General features: G+C 32.5%; 2 protein-coding genes across 2 annotated transcripts in view; both read right to left on the bottom strand.

The window, feature by feature from the left end:
- Window positions 1-13,423, bottom strand: part of LOC134841220 (probable splicing factor, arginine/serine-rich 7) — a 446,664-nt gene that overhangs the window by 396,812 nt on the left and 36,429 nt on the right. The window lies entirely within an intron of this gene.
- The window catches only part of LOC134841221 (glycerol-3-phosphate dehydrogenase [NAD(+)], cytoplasmic-like), a 219,769-nt gene that overhangs the window by 169,922 nt on the left and 36,424 nt on the right, over window positions 1-13,423 (bottom strand). The window lies entirely within an intron of this gene.

The raw sequence follows: 13,423 nt of genomic DNA, 5'->3' as shown, positions 1-13,423 counted from the left end.
CGGTTCCTATTTGTTTCTTCCGGTTTTATAAGGTCAGCTTTGGTCTTCATAAAATTGCTCGTATATCAGGTTAAACCCTGAATATTTGAATTGCCCGAGAAACAGTTTCAATTAGTTTACTGATGACAACTCTGATGAGCAATAGTTTTCGAATTGTCTGTTTTTATCCCAACAGCCAATATAAAAAACGTTTGTTAAATTTTCAGTTGTATAGGGAATTAATATAACCAATTGACCTGCCTCAATTCAATCAAGAAAGACTTTGAGTGCAGGATAGTTTGCTACTAAAATAGTTTGCGTTAATCTTTCAGCATCATTAATAAAAGTATTTCAGCAAATGAGTTTTATACCCTCATCCAGAAAAAAAAACAAAGTGGTAATTTTTAAACTCTCGTATTTGATATATCTCGTGTCGGAGCTTGCGTGAGCGTGAGTATGTATATGTGAGCGTGTTTGTGTGCGCTGGACTGGTCTTGCATTTATCATGCATAGAAAACTATTTGAATTGTCTTGGAGCTGTCTTTCACAAATGATATAACGAAACTAACAAACTTTCAAATTTTGGCAAATTTTTTCAACGATGACGTTTAAAAAATTTGAAATTTTAATTTATTTCTCATTAATCAAGGCATGCAAAAACAAGCCATAGAAAGAAATAAAAGCTAACAGCGTTTGTGAGAAAATTTTTATCCAACCTTAGTGTATTCAGGACTATGTTATGCACAAAAAAAAATTTTGCATACAAAAATTTTTTTTGGAAAATGTTTGTTTGAGTACAAAATTCAATTTGCACTTGAAAAAAAAATTCAAAATTACTTGGAAAATTTTTTGCGTCGCCCTCAAAAAAATGCTAGTCGTACAATTTCCATATATGCGAATTGTATGATAAGCAATTTTTTTCGAAATCAAAAACGTGAGTTTTTCATCACCAGACTGTTTTAATATAATCAAACAGCCGCAGATTTTAGTTTATATCTTTTTTCAACCGTTTTTCGAAATTGTACGAAAGTTGGCCGACAAGCATTTTCCATTTACTTGATGTATGGAAAGGTATGATTAGCATTTTTGGTGTATGGAGGTCGACCCGGGTAAATGCTGAATCTTTTTGGGCGGTAAGCTTGATCAATTAGCTAGCAAAATTGAATGTTTAAACGGTACTCACAACTGGCAGAGTAAGATCTGTGGTTGAGAGGAGGTGGTTAACGTTAGGGAGGGGGTAAAATGTTTATGGGAAGTAAACTGTAGTAGAGGAAACAGGTGAACGGTTGTGGAGGGTGGGTGTGGGAGGAAGGAACGACGTAATTTGGTTAGGGACGATGTAAAAAAAACAAATTTTGAGAAAACAGAAAAAGAAAAAAGAAAAAACCAATTTACAAAAAATTTAAAAAATGTATTCCGAACTAACCAACTGATATCAATTACTAATTGAGGCACTTAGCATGCTGGTAAGGCGTTCACTGGATAGTCAGATCGTGTAATCGGTCCCCTGCCATGGCAAAAATAGTGTGCGAGGACGAGCTCTCACTTAAACTCTAGGTTCAAGTCTACCTCAGCTTGACCAATTTCGGCGGCAATAGCAGTACCATGTCAAAGTTCTAGACGCAAAAAACGGCCTTGAGTCGCAAAAAAGAGTTTCGCTCTACAAAATAGCGAGGACTAGAATGTGGGGAAATAAGAGAAACAGACCATGCTTAGACAGTCTGGATGTTCTCTCATAGATCCTCTGCGCAGCGCAGAAACGACAATTATTAAAGTTATTAATTATTAACCAGTTACTGAAACGTGAAACAAAAAACTGACAAAAAGTATTGCACTATAATTGATTAAAAATTAATTATATCAGGGGCGGATCTAAGACTTTTTTCTAAGATCGACCAATTGATTTTCCGAGCGTTCCCAGAACAATATGATAACTCTAATTTGAGCAAAAAAAAGTTTTGCGCCGCAAGCTAGCTAAAAAAAGGTCAAAATGCCGTTTCTGGCACTGGAAAATTATTACTGAAAAATGCTTTTTTTTTCGGCGCGCGCTCACCTCAAAATCCGTATATACTGGCACCCAAGTCGCCTTTGTAAGTTTTTAGGGTGAGTTGACGAAAAATGGATGTCATAAAAAAATACATGGAGTGGTGGTGAAATGATTATGTCTCCGCCTCTCAATCGAAGGGTCGGATATTCGAGGCCCACCATGATCCGCGCTCGTTGCTTGAGGGTGAGGCAACCTTGCCTGCAGTTCTTAAGCAGGGATACAACAGCGGTTCGCTGTAATGAGCTGTACATCTCGTATGTTGGTCCTTTCCCTTATGGATAAATGTTCTTAAAAATACGAAAAGGGGACCCTTTGATTGGTGCGTGGGTCTTATTCGTGAGGAATTTATCTGCCACTGAATTGTATTTAAAAAGGATTTAACTTTTTCAATAAAAACAATCGATTATAAATTACTCTGATCGAATCATACGAAAATATATTGCTTTGAAAAATAATCCCTTTTTGTTTCATTTTTGAGCAATTAAAATTGATCTTTTTTTTCAGTTTATAGAAAATGTCTGCTAAATGATAATATTAGCGATTATTATTCATGGAACTTCGGTGCGGACAGGGGCGGAGTTTGCGGTGCAGGGGCGTCCTCCCCCTCAGGAGGTCAACCCCATCATCAACCAAAAGCTCCCTCTTCGGTTATTATTTAATGACACATATTTTCGGCTGATTAACCCTAAAAATTTCTAAAGGGGCCTTCGGCGCCATTATATACTAATAATGAAGGGAAATGAGCGCCCAAAAACACCGTTTTTTTGTCAAAGCAAAAATTTTTGGCCTTATTTGCCTGTTTTTGGCCTGTTTTTTTGATTTTTGGCCTGTTTTTTCCTTTTTGGTTTGTTTTCGGCCTGTTTTCTGCCTTTTTGGCCTGTTTTCAAAAATTGTCAGTGGTGCCTTTTTGGCCTGTTTTTTGAAAAATTGCCTGCGGCGCAAGAAAAATGGTAAGACTAGGGTCTTTATAGTTATTTAGGAGAGCTCGAAAAATACTTTTGGTCGACCTATAAACAGGTAGACAAAATGTCGAAAAAATGCTGAAAGTTCGTCCCCACCCTCGAGAAAAAAACACCCTGGATGCGGGCATTTTTTTTGTTCTGGACGACCTATGAATTTTCGGGAGACGAGCGTGGATGAATTAACGCGACATCAAAAGTTTTGAGCATATGAAAGTTAGTTTTTTTTCGGTTATTTAATTTCTAAAAGCAAGCAGAGCGACCAGACCTTTCTGCTAGTATTTCAACTTAACGATAAATGATCACTAAACAATATCTTATAAATTTTGAGCGCAAAATATCAGTAATTTGTAGGTGATATTTTGTCAAAAAAACCAAAGCAGCACAACTATTTGTCGCTTTCTTCGAAAGTCAGAATAAAAAAGTGTCAGTTTTTGTTAAAATTAGTCGTAACGTTTTGTGCATTTGTTGAAATTCATTTGACTGAGCTTTATTCCTTAACTGATGAAACTAATACGCCTAAAGTGAAACAAGGCTGTTCGTATAGGGCGAAGACCTAAAATTTGGATAGCCTGGTTATATTGTCAAGGAAGACTAGTAAAAAGTCAAAACTGGTCTGATTCAAAAATATTCCGTCATTTTCTTCGAAAGTCGATACAAAAATGAAAACATTGAGATATCTTTATTCAGTTTGGTTTTCTATTAATTATAGTAAAAATATTGAAACAAAGACTTTTGGTTTTCAATCTTTATAATAACCGAAAAAGTTTTCCACGTTTTTACTGTTTCCTTTTCAACTAGTTGAGATTACTTGCATTTAAAATATTGAAAAAAAACATCATTTTCAACGCGTTGAGACCCTTACTCAAGTTTCTTTTAACGTTGCAAACAATGCAAAATTTTTCCCTTACGAAATGAAAAAATAATACCGTTTTTTTTCTGTTTTCAGCTAAAAAAACTCGTGTGACGGCCCGGCAAAGAAATTCCGTTTTCATATTACTTGTGTTGTTCACAGTACTCTTCGGTACCTAGAACACCTCTGAGACAAAGTTTGTCAAAATGGCCAAATAACCTTTAATTTTTTTTTTTGCAATTTGACTACTTTTATTTTTCTCAAATAGCATATTTTTCAAATGGAACAGATGTGAATTTTTTCCACAAAGGGCAAAACTTTCAACTTTTTCGTCAAATTCAAACTTTTCAACCGGAACAAAAAATACGCGAATAAGGCTATGAGTTCGTTGTGTTCTAACAAATATTGAACACCAGTTTTGCCGGAAAGATCGATTCCAAGAAATTATTTTTTCAGCAGCCGGATGCTTTTGACTTTGATTTAGAAATTGTATTCCAGATGCAAGGTCGATCAACAGTTGAATTGTTTTGGAATGTCTTTTCATACTTTTTGTTCTGACCACTGAAAATGGGTAGGAACTTTGATTAGGGTGTTTTTTAGTTTTTTTCTTTTGTTTTATTTTCCATTTAAAATCAGGTACCCCAAACGTTCATCGGATTGAATGAAATGATATACCATAAAAAAGCTCTTTCTTTCGTAATTTGAACGCTATATTTTTTTTTGAGAAAGTTGCTCCAGTTTCACTAAAAAGTGATTTGAAACATTTGGAATTCAGCGAGTTATACAATCGGGTAAAATTTGTAAAAAAGATAAAATGAAATTGGTCATTCATGCTGAACAAACTTGCTTTGACAAAAAAACTAGTCGTGGAAGCTTGTCTTAGCGCTTCCCTGCCAATGTAAGTTTTCGAACAAAATTCAAATTATTCAATTAAATTATAGATGTCTGTTTTATTATATTCGAAAAAAATATATACCAAATTCATGCATAATCGCGTAAGAAACCAGTAAATAGGCGAAACTGACAACAAATAATTAAATTTTTCAAATTTTTGTAAAAAAAAATAGATTTTTTTTGTAAAAACAAAATTTGCAAGTTTTTGTTTGTTTTTCATTTTTGACAAAAATAACTGTTATCAAATTAGCTTAATTTGCTTATTTTATACGCGTTTGTAAATTTCTCTTAGTATAAACGACGCTAACTTGAAGAAAAACAGAGTCAAACAGTTTTTTTTTCAGTTTTTTTTTTCAATATGAACAAATTGTTCTGCGCTACGATTACAACAACCAATTAACCTTGCATAAATTTGTTTTTCATGTTCGGAAATTTCGTTAGTGCGAAAAAGGAAACAGGTTTTGTCTTAATATACTTTTTATCTACCACAAGTAAAAATTTGAAACATTAATCTCTACGACTCATTTTGACTGAACATTTAGACATGATTGTTTTTCGATTATTTCTATTGGTAGCGTCAGTTCAAGCTAAAGTATTGGTTATTTATCAACATTTATTCATATACTGGCAAAATGACTCGCAAATGACTGAGCGCCTTTGCAGAAAGTTATTAAAAGATCAAACTCGAAGACTTTAAAAGGTTGCTGAGCAAAACTGCTGAGAAATTTTTTAAATATTTTTCATACTTAGTCTTTGATTTTAGTTTATATTGATTGACGTCGAGAACAAACTGATACCCGGGTCGAGGCGCTCAGTTTTTTATCTCAACTTTCTCGACAAAATTGTTTCGACCGCCTCGATCATGTTTAGTAAATTTCGACCTTCTTGACCAAATTTTGGCCTGCTTCGACTTACTCGTCCTAATTTTAGTATGTTTCAACTCAGCAGAGAAGTGTTCAGTTTTGTTGAGTTAGACCCAGTTCAGATAAATTTTGACTATCTCGACCAAAATCCAATATGTTTCGACTTTTCCGAGTAAAATTGGGCATGTTTTGACTTTATCGTTTCCTGGACGAACAAAAAATTTTTCAAAAATTGTTTGATCTATCTTAGTAGTATAGATAATGCTATATGTAGATAGCAAAATGATAAGTTTTTAGTCAAGTAACTTGTTGGTTCGATTTTGCTTGTTGGAACGATTTTTCGTCATCATTTACGCTTCAATAGCGGAATAGCGCGTGATTTATCAGAAATTGGCCAACTAGGTATTTTGCAAACCTCCATATTTTTACGGTATTTGATCACTCGTATCGGGCGAAGCGCTGAAGGTTCTGAATGATAAAATTATTCCGAATAATAAACACTGGAAAAATATTTTTTTGATTATGAGCTCAAAAAAGTATAGTAAACACTCGAAATTTGTCTGTTTTAGAAAAAAAAGAGACTTCAAGCACAATTTTTTCGTCACATTCTTAGAAATTGTTACAAACTGAAAATATTGAGTTGTCATTGTTCAGTTTGATTCTCGATTGATTATAGTAAGGATCTTACAATGGCAAATTTTGGTTTTCAAACTTTGCGAAGATTGAAAATGTCCTTCAGGTTGATGCTGTTTTCTTTTTAACACTCTTTGATTCATGATAGATCTAATTTTTTGACGAAGAGCTCAAAATTTGATAGATGATAATGAAAACTTTTAAATTTGTTTTGAAAAAGGCTGTTATCTGTATTCAAACGCGTAATTTGACTATTCAAACGAAACTTGTCATAGAGCTATTCTAGAGTCAATAACCACACTGCATCGTTTTTTTGTGTTAGAGTTTTTGGACCAAAAGTGTTCCGTTGAGAACCTTATATCAGTTTTTTATCATAGTAAAAAATGCGCAAAACATCATGTACCACAAATAGTCATATTAATGCATTCTTAGTCTTGTTTGAACAACGCTTAGTTTTTTCAAAAATTTATCCAGTGCCAAAGAAAACGGGTTTGAATTTTTTGATATTTAAGCTAATATCGAGCGAGTAACGCTCTTTATTTAAAATTGATAGAATTTGTCGAATAAGCTTGAAAGCTTTGGTTTTATTGAAAATAAAAACTAGTTCTGGAGTTTTTTAGCGATTCCTTGGCAATAATAATTTTTTAATATAACTTAAAAAATTATTACTGTTTTAGTTTTTTTTATAATTTAAAATTTTGTAACTCGAAGAGCCCATTTCAGAACCTCATTCAAGCTTCTCTTATTAAGGTAGGACATGCAAAATTATACCGCAAAAAAATAAAAGTTACGTCTTTTTTCAATTTTTTCTATGTTAAAATAAACTTATGGGTCGGACTAGCTAAGAAATTTATTACTCATAGTCAATTTTAGGTTTACAGGAGTTGTTCAGCACCTAGAAGGCCTCTGTGACAAATTTTGTCCAGATGGCCAAACAATTGTTTTTTTTTTACTTTCACTAATTTGTTTTTTTTTTCAAATGGCATAACTATTGAGCACCAGTTTCGCAAAGAGTGATTCAAAATTTTTTCCAATAGCAGCAAGCTTCTGATTGTTCCAAAAATGGGGAGTAACTTTGTTTACAGTTAATTTTTTTTAGTTTTGTTTTCCACGCAAAATCAAATAGCACATTTAATCATTGGACTAGGTGTAGTGATATATCATATTAGAACCTTTCGATTTTTTGAAAATAAAGTTGAGTTGTGGAAGCGCTTATTGCTTCCATGGCAATAACATTTTTCTAACAAATTTCAAAAAATTATAATTCTACCTAAAAAAATTGAATTCTTATAAAAAACAAATACCTGATTCATGTATAAACGCGTATGAAATTAGCAAAATAAACAAAGTTAACAACAATTATCATCAAAAACAAAAAAAGTGCAAAAAAATTTTTTAAGGGTTTTTTCTATAAGCATGTGAATAATTATCTGATCACACAGCTGCTAAAAAGCGACTGTAAAATACAAAAAAAACAGATAAACTTTCTTTTCTTTGTGTTTTTCAGCAATCTGCGCTACAGGCACAGCAACCGGCTTTTCTAGCATAAACTTTTTTTTGTTTTTTAAAAAAAGGCTTTTATTCGAAATATGAAAAACTTGTTGTTTTTTTCTCATGTAACTAAAAGTAAAACTTCGAAAGTCAGTACAAAATTTAAAAAATTGAGATACTTTTTTTTGATATATTGTTGAAAAATCTTCAAATAGCCATTTTTACTTTGAAATCTTTACAATGAACAAAAAGTTTCTGCACGTTTTTTCTGTGTTACTTTTCAAGTAATTAAGTTTATTCGGATGTTATGAAATTATATTGAAAAAACGTTGTTTTCAACGCGTTATTAGGCCATTCAAATGAATCATGTCGGAAAGTGGTTCTGGAATCGAGAGCTACGGTACATCTGCAGACAGCACAAAGGAGTTTCAGTGATTGGAATTCAAGTGTCCGTTTGATACTCTCATATAAGTTTTTTTTAATATAAAAAGAAATGAAAAAGTTAGTCCGCAAAAATAAGAAAAACTATGTCTTTTTTCTGTTCTTTTTAAGCTTAAAAAATTACGAGACGGACTAACTAAGAAGTTTAAACTTCATAATCATCGTCAGGATTACAAAAATTACTCAGCACCTAGAACACTTCTGTGACAAACCTCGTCCAGTTGGCCGAACTGCATTTTGTTTTTTTTATATGACTTATAGAATACTTCCATCAAATGCCATAAATTCCAAGATAAATTGATGTGATTGATTTTTTTCAAAAAAATGTCATGCCTCCAATTTTTATTCAAATTCAAATTTTTCAGCTGAAACAAAAAACAAACATATAAGGCTAATATTTTTTTTTCTTAACAAAAACCATGCACCAGTTTTGCTGGAAAAAGTGATTCCAAGAGATTTTATTTCATCAGCAGCAAGCTTCTGGTTGTCCCGACCATTGAAAATGGGGAGGAACTTCGTATAAGTGTGTGTTTTGATTTTTTCTACCTAAAATTAGGAAACACAAATAATCATCTGATTGGGTTGAAAAATATATCATTTTAAAGCCCTTTCAGTCGGAATCCGAACGACTGTATTAAAATGTCCAATAATGTCCAGTGTTGGGAAAAACCAGATTGAAATTTCTGAGTATTCTTTTTTTTTCGAGCGAGTAAGCTGATCAAGTAACGTTCGTTAAGCGTGAAATTTTAGGCTGAAAATCTATAACTTTACTAAAGCAAAAAACATAATTTTGGATGCCTTATATATCGCTTCTCTGGTAAAAAATCTTTCAAAAATAATTACGCGTTAAATTTTTAGCTCTATCATCACACGACGTACAAAAAGGACACTTAATAGATAAAATTTCTGAGAATGTGATTGCACAGCAACCGACTATCCTTGTTTTGAAGCTGGGATTTCAAGGTAAAACAAATCAAGAGTTTAATTTTTCATCATCGTCTTTTCCCATTTTTTGTTGCGATCATTGAAAATGAGGAGAAATTTTGTGTTAGTGTGTGTTTGAGTTTTCTCTCGTTTTGGCTTTCCATAAAAATCAGGTACCATAAATAGTCAACAGAACCAATCGAGTGATATACCATATTAAAGCACTTTAAGTCGTAATTTGAGCAGTTTTTTTTTCAAAAATTTGTTCCAGAATTTGTTCAAAAAATTGTCGAGAAAGAAAGGTTTGAAATTTTTGAGACTTATTCTAATTTCAAGCTTTTATCGCTTCCCTGGCAATGAAATTTTTAGAACGAAGTTTGAACCATTGTAATTTTTTCTGAAAAAATTTAAATAGTTGCTTAAACAAGTACCACATTCATGTATAAACGCGTATAAAACTGTCAAGTTAGGCAAAATTGACATCAGTTATTTTCAAAAGTTGAAATTGAAACTAAAACAAGTAGAAAAAACCGTAAAAATTGAACATTGAAATATAATTTAAAATTAAACATCAAAATAGTAGAAATTTTTTGATTGTTTTTTTTCTAATCAAAATTGTTCTCAAAGAAACTTAATTTACTATTACAACCAAAAGATTCTAGTTCTAAGCTTTTGTTCAAATCCTTTTATCACATCACTTGCAAAAAACGACACAACACGACTTTTACTTCCTGAGGGATTCGACCCCCTGCCGACCCAAAGGTTCCCCTTTAGTACTATTATATGACATCAATTTTTGACTCACGGACCTAAAATTTTTTTAAAGGTGTCTTTGGCGCCAAAATATACTACATTTGAGGGGAATAGCGCGCCAAAAAAACGCATTTTTGGTCCAAATTCTTCAAAAAGTGCTTAAAAAGAGCCTTTTGTGGCCTTTTTTCTGAAAATTTGGTCAAAATGGGGTCTTTATAGTGATTTGGGAGATCTCAGAAAATCAATTTGGTCGACCTAATGAAAAGGTCGACAAAAATTTCAGATCGACTCCTGTAGTTGCTAAAAGAAATTTCCGTCAAAATTGCTTAGAATAACAGACTAATAAAAAAATTAAAAAGCACCCCAAACAAAGATTTTAGGTTTTTTCTTCAAAAGTCGAGACAAAAAAATCACAGTTGAAATTTTCTCAATTGAGCTCAAGAAAACAGTATTTCTCTTAATGGCATCCAAAATTGTCAAAAGGTTTTTGTAAAAAACGCCCCAAGCATGATTATTCCGACTATTTATTCAAAAAATGGAACAAAAAAATATCAAAACGCTAACTGACTTGAACTATTTCATTAGTTCCACATTGAAGCGCAGCAGAATAAGCGTTTGCATACGTCTGCCATCGCTCTGGTGAAAACTTACGACTGTTACAATAAATCTTGAAAGCAAAATATTAAATTACAAAAAATGATTGGCTCATGAATTTAAATTTTGAAAAACTGTCATTTCCTTAAACTCAAATAGATAAATATAACTTGCATCTGTTGCACGGCAGGTCATTGTTAGTGTTTTGCGCATCTTGCGCTGCTGGTGGTAGACTAACTCAAGAGATTTAAGTATAAAAGTAAACGTCTCAAAAAGCAATAAACTGAAGTTACCAAAAAAATTCCACATATTTTCAAGCGCATTTGCCTGACAAACGGCTGTTGGATCCTGTTCTTTAGAATTATAGTACTTCCAACACGCAAAATTCTAATGCGTGGTGAACAATCGCTCCAAATTAAATTGAATAAAACTAAATTGGTCATAGTATTTCCGTACAATTCAAATTGTAGCGTTAAATATTTGATAATACAAAATTTATAGTAGTTCACCAAAGTTTTTTCATCAAAACTTTGTGGAGCCCTTATCTTTGTAGATGTAATTTTTTTCGGTGTCTGGTTTTGTTAAGACTTTCTTAATAGTAACCCTTCTCGTGAAGACTCTTCCTTCACTTTTCCTGCTCATTCAAAAACTAGTACGATTGTTGTTTTTTTGAATTTGTAAAAAGCAGCTGATTTTACGACTGAACGAAGTTCAAAACTATGTACCTCTTGATGCAATCTGACGTTAATTTATAACTAGCGTGAATGACAAAAACGACTCCTCCTGATATTAATTTTTCTTCATGATTTTGGCGGTCGAAAACCATACAGTTTTGAGCTATGTCTCGCTTCAAAAATAAAAAACAAAAAATCAAAAATCTGAAAGAACCTCCCAAAAAGCTTCAACATATTTTTTCGTTTGATGGATCAACCGTACAATTTTCCCCCAGAATCAATTTAGGGGGGAGACAATATGGATTTTTCATAAACTAACTTTGAGTGTAGTCTAGATTCTTTCAAAATTAACTGCATAACTAAAAAAAATTTGACATTAATTTGTGTAATTAAGAGCATACAAATAAAATACCGCATAAAAATGTGAAAATCAGTTATATTTGCGCATTTATATGAAATACATATTCTATACAGATTTTTTTTTTCCAGAATTATTACATGATTGGGGAGAGTATTCTAGGTTAAGTCATGCTTAGGGGAGGCGGGGGGTTGAGATTGTACGGTTGATCTTGTTTGAGATAAATTTCGGTCAAATCAGTTTTGTTGTTCCGACTTTCGTAACGAAAGTAACGGAATAATTGTGCTCGGGTTCGGTTTTTTCTTCAGACAAATTTCGATTTTTTACCTAGCCATTTTTGACAGAAGTTTTAAAATATCATTCGAAAGCTATTGCTGTCTTGAGCTTAAATTTGAAAAGGTATTTTATCTGTGATTGTTTTTCGTAAGTTATGAGGGTTTAAAGATTTAATCTTATTTTATTACATTTATTTCTTTGTCATGTATTACTGCTCCACAGACCTTGAAAGGCATTCGGAACATTCATAGCGTCGCTCTGATACAAGCAGTCTTGTTGATGTTTAAACTTAAAAATTTTTCACTGATTTTGACATGTTTTCTCTCAAATATTTTTTCCGCTACTTTTCAAAGTTTTTTTTTCTCATTTTAAAATACTTATCACCAACTCTGATATATTTTTCTTTGGGAGATGCAGATTTGCCAAGTATATTTTAGCCCTAAAAACCAAAAAAAAATTTGTTTTTTACTTTTTACATTATAGAATAAAATTCTACTCTTAGTTTTGAGCAACAAATGTCATTTTAAGAGTTAACCCTGAAATCTTCATGATAAGATTGTTACAGCAAAGAAGCTTTGTTTGTAAAGATTTTTGGCTGAGTTAAAAAGTAACTTCTGACCAATTCCTATTGTCAACATAAGCAGGCTTAAAATATTTGCAGTTCTAGCCATTGAATAACTTTTTAAACGACGGCTGGAAAAAATTTTTTAGAAGAAGAGATGAACCATTAAAACTTATGGTCCATAAAATTTTGAAGAAATGTCAGATGTGCAAACTTCAAAAATACCGACAACAATTTTCTTGTAAGCTTTGAAAAAATATCAACCAAATTTAATTCATTTTCCTCGAAACAAGCATTAATATGGCTCACAGACAGTTCGTGGTGTTGTGGTGCATCGGTAGTGATTGGTCCTAAGCAATAAAAAACCTGTGGGCTGAAATCACGCATAGGCTTCAATTTTTTACAAATTGAGTTCTTGTAAGGTAGCTCAGTTATTCTTAATTAATTACCCTCTGAGTTATACCTCTGGCTGATCAACTAAAAAAAAGAACTCTAACTAAATTTTGATTTCGGTTCCATGTTTTTATTTTCGATTACGAAAAAGAAACAACTTACTTGACCTGCTTTAATACTCATGGCACAAATAATTTTGAGTAGAACTAAAGATCGATTTTTCTGATTCAATTAACCCAGTTTGAGAAGTATGCTATTTTTCATTCTGATAAAAAAATAAAAAATAAAACTTGTTCTCAGGGGCGGATTTAGGGGGCGGGGGTGAGTTTTTTTGTACTTTTTTAAGATATCCATTTTTGGTGACGTACCCTAAAGTTTTTCTAAAGACGCCTTTGGCGCCAATATTACACTAATTTTAGGGAGAGCGCGCGCCGAAAAAGCGCGATTTTTTGGTCAAAATATTCCAAAAGGTGCCTAAAAAGGCCTGTTTAGGCCGCAGAACATTTGCCGAAAATAGGGATCTTAGTGGTTTGGGAGAGCTCGGATTTGATTGACCTAAATAAAAGTTTTCGCTCCCCGTCCCCCCTCCAGAAAATCCTGGATCCGCCCGTGCTTGTTATTAGTGAAACAAAAAAATCAATCGAAATCAAAATTCCAAAGTATGAGATAGATTGATAAAATAATTGAAAAAAAAATGAAGAATAATTAAAACTTGAAAATAAAGAAGAA

Source organism: Symsagittifera roscoffensis, chromosome 3, assembly GCF_963678635.1.
Source record: "Symsagittifera roscoffensis chromosome 3, txSymRosc1.1, whole genome shotgun sequence".
Taxonomy (NCBI): Eukaryota; Metazoa; Xenacoelomorpha; order Acoela; family Convolutidae; genus Symsagittifera; species Symsagittifera roscoffensis.
Note: the sequence above shows the minus strand (reverse complement) of the source record. Positions and strands in the feature narration are given on the sequence as shown.